Raw genomic sequence first — 9,281 nt, 5'->3', positions numbered from 1 at the left:
CCAAATTGGTGGAGATTAACCTAACAGATTAATCATGGTTGGTTGGGTGATCATGTACATAACCACAGAATCAGATGAATGGGTGGATTATTTATTGGATCTGCAGCTGTAGCTGCAGCTGGCCAGGTGGTTGCGCTCTTCTTGCTTATACTTTCTCTCACAACTCCCTTGTAGTGACACGTTTTCCCCTCTACTAAATATCTTTTCAAATTATAGGTTATTTTGGCTTTTTAGACACCTCCGTTCCAAAAAAGTATCATTTTCACTTTTTAAAAAAATGTCTCAAATTTTACTATATATAAGTACTAATATTTATGAGATAATAAGTATGATTAGGTGAATTATGGAATATATTTTCATTATTAATCTATTTGGAGATATAAGTGTTGATAATTTCTTTTATAAATCTAGTCAAACTTAAGAAAGATTGGCTTAGCTAAACCTAGAATTGACGGAGGTATTACATAGTTTTACGTAGTTAGAAAAGCCAAAACGACTTATAGTTTGAATTTGGAACTAATCTACTCCCTCCGTCCACAAAAGAATGTAATTCTACTATAGTACCAAGTTTTGTTAAGTACCATTAGATTTGTCATGATATGTAAAGAAGTATAAATTGTTATGATATCAAATAAGTATGAAGAAGTATAAATAGTTATGATATCAAATAAACACCATTAGATTTGTCATGATATGTATTTTCAAAGTATATTTATTTGATCTCATAAACATTAATATTTCTACCTTTACATTTAGTCAAACTTTAAATACTTCAACAAAAAATACACCTAAAATTACATTCTTTTCTAGATAGAAATGTATTTATGACATTCTTTTTCTTTTTCATTATAACAAGTGGACTACTTTCTTTTTTTCTCAAACCCTCACTTTGCTTACTTCTCCTTAGTCACCCTCATCCCACTAGTGGCATGGTGATGCAGTCATGCAGGTAGGGCAAGGAGAGCGCCAGGCAGAGATCTCCACCCTAGGTGCTTATAATCCAACGCCTGGGGGAGCATAGAGAGCCAAGCAAGTTTGTCTGTCTTCAAAGCAAACAGGCATGTAGTCTTGGTAGCTTGTCATAAATGGAAACTTTTGTTTGTTAAGGAGAGATTGACAACACAAATCCTATTTAGAAAATCTATGGAAGACACCCTAACTTAGGGAGAGAGGGGGCCTTTGCCCCTCCTCTGCTTTACTTTTCATTCTAACTACTGCATCTTCACTCTCAAACTTCTGCATAACACACTACACCTCCTCCAATGTCACCTTCACCAGTAAGGGGACTTCTGGCAGCCGCGCCGATGCCGCGCCAAAGCCAATGGCCTAGGTACGGCAGCGGCGGTAGTGTGTAATGACTTTCTCCACGTCGGTGTCGGTCACCAAGGCAACAAGAACGATGATAGTGGCGGCTGAGTTGTCAGTCTCACCACCATTGCCACTATTGGCAGCACCACCGAGAACCCATTTCACGACAGCATAGGTCCTTCGCTGACTGTTGAACCACCTCAATAGCCTCACCAGGGGCATGAAGTGCCCCTTGGTGAATGATAAAAGGGAGACGATAGATATACCGCCCCAAAAAAAGACGATCGCTAAACAGAATAGTGCAAATGAACCGTCAAGGGACTAAGAAAGAGAGCGGTATGAGTACACCAGAACTAAATTGAGAAAGAGAGCGATACAACACTATGAACACTCTGGTGCAAGTACAACTATGCTTTCTAAAATTTGTTTCTCAAAATAAAGTGCAGTTTTGTCGGTGTTTCGAATCATCGGCTAGTAAATTTCTAGTTTGAGCGGCCCGGATGGTGTGCTCGGAGGACATAAGAATTTATACAGGTTCGGGTAGAATGTCCCTACATCCAGTCTGCTGCTGCTCATGTTATCGACACTAGTTTGTAGTAGAGGTTACAAACGGGCGAGAGAGGGAGAAGGTCCCAAGTCTCTGGTGAAAAGATCGAACGATGTTGAGTCTTGTTGAGCTTGTTTAGCCATGTGCTCATGCCTCTCATGGGGCGTCCTGCTTCCCCTTTTATAGGTGAAGGGGAAGGCATAGGTTACATCGGAAAAAGAGAAGGGAGAGAGAGAGAGAAAGAGGGAGAAAATCGAGGAGAAGCCCTCTAGGACCGCTATGTCCTTCTTCTCCTTCATGTGGGTCCTGTTGATGCTGTAGATGCTTGACGGGGATGGCTCCATGTCGGGCTCCTGTTCACCACTGGCGCCATGCCTCAACGTCATCATCTGGTCATGGCATTCCATCCCGTCCTAGCGGACGGCGTGGTGACCCGACGTGCTTATCAACGGCTGTACGGGAATTAGGCAGCACAGCGCCCACGCACCTGTCACTGTTGGCTATGCGAACCCCCAAGCGTGGCCTATCATGGCCACAGGTCATGTCAAGGTATGCCCGCACCCCTTCTAGTGTTAGAGGCTTTACCCAGGCCCACACGCTTGGACCCATAGTGGTTGGGGGTGGTACGAACCCTGTCGGATGAGGCGGAGCCCGCGCTAGAGGGGCCTGAGGGGTTGGGCAAGACGGAGCCCGTGCCCTCAGGTTCAAGCGAGACAAGGCCCATGCCCTCAGGGTCAGGCAAGACAAAGCCTTCGCTCGAGAGGTCGGGCGAGACGGAGCCCATGCCCTTAGGGTGAGGCGAGACGGGGCCCATGCCCTCAGGGTCGGGCGAGATGGAGCCCTCGCCCAAGGGGTCAGGCGAGACGGAGCCCGTGCCCTCAGGGTTGGGCTAAAGGGCTCCTATACCCTTGGGGTTAGGCGACATGGGGCCCATGCCTGAGGGGTCTAGCGAGGCAGAAACCGTCTCTTTGGGGTCGATCGAGACTTAAATACCCGACGATAGCCCCCGAGCCTGCGGAGGAGTAGAATACTCCTTTGGAGGCTTTTTTTAGGCGGGAGAACTCTGAGGGGCTCGGTCTCCCTTTATAGCCCGCGGGGTGTCTTGGTAGGGTTGCAATTCCGTTCTATCGCAATTGGACTCCTTGGGATCATGTAGCTGTGGGGTTCGGGGGGCTGGAAAAGATTTCTATTGATTCTGATCCCTCTCTAGGATCGTATCGATCCGCCATCATCATGCGACCGCGTATTCGGCCTCCTTATGAGTCCAACTTTCCTCGAGCCCCCACGCGTAGCAGGGGTTCAGTCGAGGGGTCAGTTCTTCTTGTGATCATCCTCCCTCAAGTGTTTTTTGATAAAATGAAGGGGTCGAGCCGTGCCATGTTTTCCTTGATGGACAAATCATGGGGCTCGGTGAGCTGTTAACGGGCTTGTCTGAGTAGGGCCCCAGCTTCTAGTTCGCGGGGCTTCGACATGGGTTAGCTAATGACCGACTCTAGATTTTTGGTGGCCAATCCATATAGTTCTTGGGGCCAATCGATCGGTCCCAAGGGCTCGCTGCCTTTGTTTGAGGAAAAACCATGGACAGTGAACCGACCAAGAGTCGAACATGGGCTGGGATGCCTTTGGCATTCGTGCGCCTAGGTACTAGCCGCTAGTGGGCATATCCCTTTCCACCCCTCACTCTAAAGGCGCCCCAGAGCGGTTTTGAACCCGTCGGTGGGCCAACCTTTGAACTCCTTGGCCAGAATGGGCCGTGGTAGCGTTTTTAGCTCCGTATCCCTCCTTACCTGTGGCAGTTCTCGGTCCATCGAATGGGGCAAACCATCATCCATTGCGTCCTTAGAGGGAGCGACCAGAGGTGGCATGCGCATGTTTCTCGGAGAGGCGATGTGACAAGGCGCGACGGGCGCATATCTAGACAGACGGTTCACCTCTTGCTCCACCTTTCCTTATAAATAGCGGTCTTTCCCTTCATCTTTTGATATGCCTAACCGCAGCCTTGCCTTCTCCACTGCTCCGCCGCTAGCGTTCGGATCCATTGCCTTCGCTCTTCCTCCGCCAGCGTAGCTCTCGTTCTTCCATCCTTGCCTCCCATGGAGTCATGGTATCGCTCCAATGTTACCCACTTGCGCATAGAGGGCCTCGTGAAGCGTGATCTTCTTCATGGGAGGACCAACGTAGCGAAGTGGCTTGTGCCCAGTCATGAGGAGGTGCCGGCGCCGCCCAATGGCTACGTCATGTCCTTCACGCCCTTCCACGAGCATGGACTCACGATTCCTCCCCATCCGTTCTTCCGGAGACTGCTGCACCGCTACCAGATTGAGCTGTAGCATCTAAACCCCAACATGATCTAACACATCGCGGCCTTCATCATGTTGTGTGAGGGGTACCTGGGGATTGAACCCCACTTCAAACTGTGAAGTTACTTCTTCTCTGTGTCCCTGCTTAAGAAGAGGGATAGAGCCGGGGACCTGCTGGTGCCGATGGGCTACGCGGACATCCACCTCCGGGGGCAGTGGTGCACCGAGTACCTGCCCTGCCAGCTATCGAGGTCCAACCAAGGGGTGGCATGTGCAGTGATTGTACATGAAGAACGATGCCGCCGCCCCCTTGCCGGACTTCACCGGATGCCTCATCGAAGAGGCACCGCATGTGTGATCGTGGGGACCTCCCAAGAAGGAAAAAAAGAGGATGCGTGATATCCTTGATGCCATCATGTTCCTTAAGAGCCACGACCTTCGTGGGGCCAATGTCATCGTGGCATATCACGAGAGGAGGGTGGCGTCGCTGATGGCACGGGCCCTCCCACTATACGGGATGACACCTAACGTGGAGCTTGATGGGGCGATGCTCACCTAGGGGCCGCTCTACGACAACGAGATCATGTAGCGCATCAAGGAGATGATGGAGGAGTCTGACGCCATGTTCTCGATCCCGAGACATCCCGTGATACGCCCGGACGTGGGCTTCGTTGAGCTATCGATGGGGTTGGGCTTTTGGGCCTCCATTGCGTCGCTGCTAGAGCACACGGCAGTGAGGGCGGCAAACCATGCCACGAACGAGAAGGGGAAGAAGGAGAAGGATGATAAGAAGGCAAGGCGATGGGCAAAGCAGCGGGTGAGGCTAAACCAAGGAAAGCGGCGACAGGGTTCGGAGGAGGAAGAGGAAGAAGAAGAAGAAGAAGAAGAAGAAGAAGAAGGTGATGGTTCTAGGTCACCCATCCAATGGGATGAGCTGGGTGGTGGGGATGAGGATCCATCTCTGCCATAGGTGGGGGCCTTTCTCATGGCATGCCCTAGGGAAGGAGGGGGAGGGCGTGCCCCCAGAGCCGGTGGAATCAAGCCGCCCACTCCGTCTGGGCCTTCCACGACGCCCCCGGAGTCAGCGGGAACCGGCCACTCCGCTCCATCTGAACCCTCCGAGCAGAGGGAGGGCTCAAAGCGGCAACATGCCGATGAGGAGTAGCCGGGGTTGGGCGGGCCGGCCCCAAAACATCATCACCCGGTGGCATCAAGGTGAGTTAAGTGGTTTTTTGTCCTTTTGCTCTAATGAATTTTTGCCATAAACTGACCATCATGTCCTTTGCAGCGTCGGAGGATGCGTGACTCTCCTGATGCTTGTGTCAAAGAAGAGCCTCGCCCTCCGGTAGAGAAGCTAGGAGCCGGTTGGTGCCGCACCGGAGGTGAGCGGGAGTGGCGCTGGGGCGGCCACGACATTGACCAAGGAGGCACAGCCGATGGCTGCATCTACAGGAGAGCAGATAGAGGAGGGCTGGCGGGCGTGGCGTGGCTAGGCACGGCCGTGACATCACAGGTGGAGACGGCGCGGTCGGAGCTATCATCTACGTAGGTGAGCGCATCTACGGTGGGGCAGACAGGGGAGGCCATACATGAGGCGTCCTCGGTGGATGTGGTGCGGTTGAGCACGGCCGGGCATAGCCACGACGTCGTTGGTGGAGACGGTGCAACTAGGGCCATCATCCATGTAGACGGCCGCACCCATGGCGGGGCGTACAGAGGAGGCCACGCCCGGTGCATCCTTGGCGAGCGTGACAGCGGGACATGTTCCTTGTTCGCATCACCTATCCCCTCTACTGCTAGTGGGTTGGAGGAGTTGCTGCCGCAAGAGGCATTGGCTCTGCTTGGGGTTGGCGCTAAGGCATCCTGGCCTCTGGTCTAGGTTGGCGGCGACCCGCATGCCTGGGGAAGACCCCAGATCTAGTGGGCCGATCGATGGAACCTGGGGGCAATGCTCTTCGCCCTCGACGACGCCATAGATGATGAGTACAGGCCCGATCTTCCGAGAGGTAGCCGGTAAGTTCGATTTGTGGAGATCTCAACGTTGGCGATCCGGCTTCAAATCAGACGTGATTCAAACCCTGCAACCGTTACACCACTGCTCCGTTGGTTATCAACCAAGCACAACTTGATTGACCTCGCCAAGAAGGCTTTTCCTGCAAGCGAATCGAAGAGCACAAGCAAGAAGGTAAAACACGCAATCTGAAATTGCAAATATGAATGACACGAATATCAATAGAGGATTCAAGAACTCGGTTCCAAAGGACTAATCGACACAGTGGAGGAGATCAAAAACGGGGGTCCTGGATCACTATAAAAGGATTTGTCACTACAGTTACAATGAACGATTCAGTTTCTCGATGGAAAACTAAACTCTAAACAAAAACCCAATTGTGTAGCAGCGGCGGCGGCTGTGTTTATAGTCTAAGACTCGACCTAGGGTTGGGGACGGCCAGGGGTTGGGCGCCCACAACTTGGGCTTAAGGCCCGACACGATACATGGCCAAGTTGGCCCAAATAGGTGACGCAGCACCTTGCCGTGGTCACACAGAATGATCCACGGACCTTCTGGAGCTGGGACCAGATCCAAAACGACGGCGTCGTCGTCCCCTTTCCAACGCATCCAAGAACGGCCCGTTTCGATGTCGTATGAGAAAGTTATGACCGAAACAGTGACGACGTGTCTGCTGAATCCGAGGGCGACGTGGCAGCTGAGTTGGGAACGAATTGCAACTTGGGGAAGACCATGGCATCGGTGTGTCCAGCGTGGCGATGTCCTCATCATCCTCCCCTTCTCGAATTGGAGTCGTCCTCGACTCCATCTTGGCGATGTCCTCATCAATAGAGGAGAGGGAGTAGGGGCGCATTCACTTGGGGGTCAGGATCACGGTCAATGCCCTGACCACCACACTGAACTGCTGCAGAACGTCATCACGCCGGTCGGCCAAGTACGTCATGTCCGTGTCTCCGACCTTTGTCTCTTTCCTTTGTGCCTCTTAACTCATTCCCTCTTCGCAGTCTCTCATGGACCGCAGCCGGGGAAGTCACTGTTCCTTCATCGCAAGAAGGATGTTTGGGATTGCCTTGCCGAAGAGAAGCAGTAGCATGAGGAACTAGAAGCACAGCCCGCTGCCACCGTTAGGAGGTGGCTGAGCTCGCCCCCGTCCAGCAGGAGTTGGCCGATCTCTGGATCAAGGAAGCGAAGGCTCACGTTGATGCCCTAGAGGCAAGGGAGAAGCTCATGGCCCTACTTAAGAGGACGCAAGTGGACGAGGTGGAGGACGAGCAGCTACGGAAGGAGCAGGACGGCCTGCTTCAAACCGTAGAGGTGTTCCGCACGGAGCGTGACCTAACTCATTAGGAGCGTGTCGACGCCCAGTAGCGGATGTGCCTCCTGGAGGGCGAGCTCCATGGAGAAAAGGACCCGAAGGTTGCAGCAGAGGTGGTGACCGCTAGTCTCACCATGGAGGTCAGTCAGTGCCGGGAGCAGATCCTAAACCTAGAGGCCGAGGTGACCTGGTGGCGTGACGAGGCGCGCATGCTCTAGGCGAACGTGGACGGTAATCCTCTGGTTTGCCTTGTTGTCCTTTTCCCTAGAACCCATGGTGAATCCTTTGACGTGGTTGTCGTGTGACTTGGACAGGACTTGATGGCCGGCTCGCGGCGAAGGTGACGAAGAGCCGCAGCCTAGAGAAGGAGCTCGATGAGGTGAAGGCCACCCTCCTCGAGGGTGAGCTTGAGGGAGAGAGGGACCTAAAGGTTGTGGCCTAGGGTGTGTCCACCAGGCTCTCTGTGGAGGTCGGTCAGCGCCAGGAAGAGGTCCGGCGCCTGGAGGCCAAGGTGACCCAGCAGCGCGATAAGGTGCGCAGGCTTCGGGCGGACATGGACGGTAAGCCTCTAGTTTCCCTTGTTGTCTTTCTCCCTAGAATCCGTGGTAGGTCTTTTGACACGTTCGATATGTGACTTGGATAGGTCTTGACAGCAGGCTCGCGGCGGAGGTGACGAAGAGCCATAGCCTAGAGAAGGAGCTCGGCGAGGTGAAGGCCACCCTCTTAAAGGAGAGCAAAGAGCACGATGCTCTGCGCATCACTGTCCAGCTGGTCTGCAGCGACCTCGAACTAGCCCCAACACAGGAAACGAGCTCATTCGCGGTTCGCACCGTCCATATCACGGATCAGGTGCACGACATTGCGAGGGGCCCGCTCCGCTTTGGCGACAATCGGTCGTTCGTGATCGCTCGCTCTCACTATGAGAACATCGATCTAGCGATGATGAGCGAAGGCTTCGCGCCCAGCTACTCTGACGCCAAGCTAGAGGACATTGAGAAGGAGGTGGCCCCTCTAGCATATGACTTATCTACCAAGATAGAGGATGGGATCACCCCCCTAAAAATTAGTTAGATAAATGAAGTAGTGGTCTTGTAATAAATGAACAAGTTTTAGTTCTTTTGTGTTATAAAAAGGTTACTACATTCTGACCCTTTTCTATTGTTATGGCTACAAAGCTTAAGGCGTGGGTGAAAGAACCCTAATCATGCTGGTGAGCAAGAACGCTGTAGCCACTAGGGCGTAGGTTCCTTGCAGTCCGACCAACTTTACGCAGTGTTCGTTTCCACAGCTCTCGCTTTTAGATCTTAACGTTAGGAGGGGTCAGGCACAACAATTGTTTCTGCATAGGTATGCTCTTATCAGCCCCTGAGTGAGGCCTGGCCCCATGCCGTTGCTGGGGTCAGGTGTCACTAAGGATCGAGGATGAGATAGCGAAAAAGAAAGCATTTTTGTATTTTAGAAACACCATTCTTAGTTTTCATGGGTACATGCATATGCTAAGGGTAAAAATGACATAGCTGCTCAATGTTCCATGTGTGCTCCTTCGATGATCTCCTCCCTGATGGCCGCGAGCTCTTCGGAGGCGACGATCGCTGTGGCGTGTTCACAACACTCGACCTCGCACTCATAGGCGTGCTGGAAGGAGGTGCCAACGGTGATGACCCCATGCAGACCCGGCATCTTCAACTTCAGATAGGTGTAGTTGGGGACAGCCATGAATTCACGTAGTATGGATGTCCTAGGATGGCGTGGTAGGCCCTGTGGAACCCAACCACTTCAAAGGTAAGGGTCTCTGTCCTG

Source organism: Miscanthus floridulus, unplaced genomic scaffold, assembly GCF_019320115.1.
Source record: "Miscanthus floridulus cultivar M001 unplaced genomic scaffold, ASM1932011v1 fs_416_4_5, whole genome shotgun sequence".
Classification (NCBI taxonomy): domain Eukaryota; kingdom Viridiplantae; phylum Streptophyta; class Magnoliopsida; order Poales; family Poaceae; genus Miscanthus; species Miscanthus floridulus.
Note: the sequence above shows the minus strand (reverse complement) of the source record.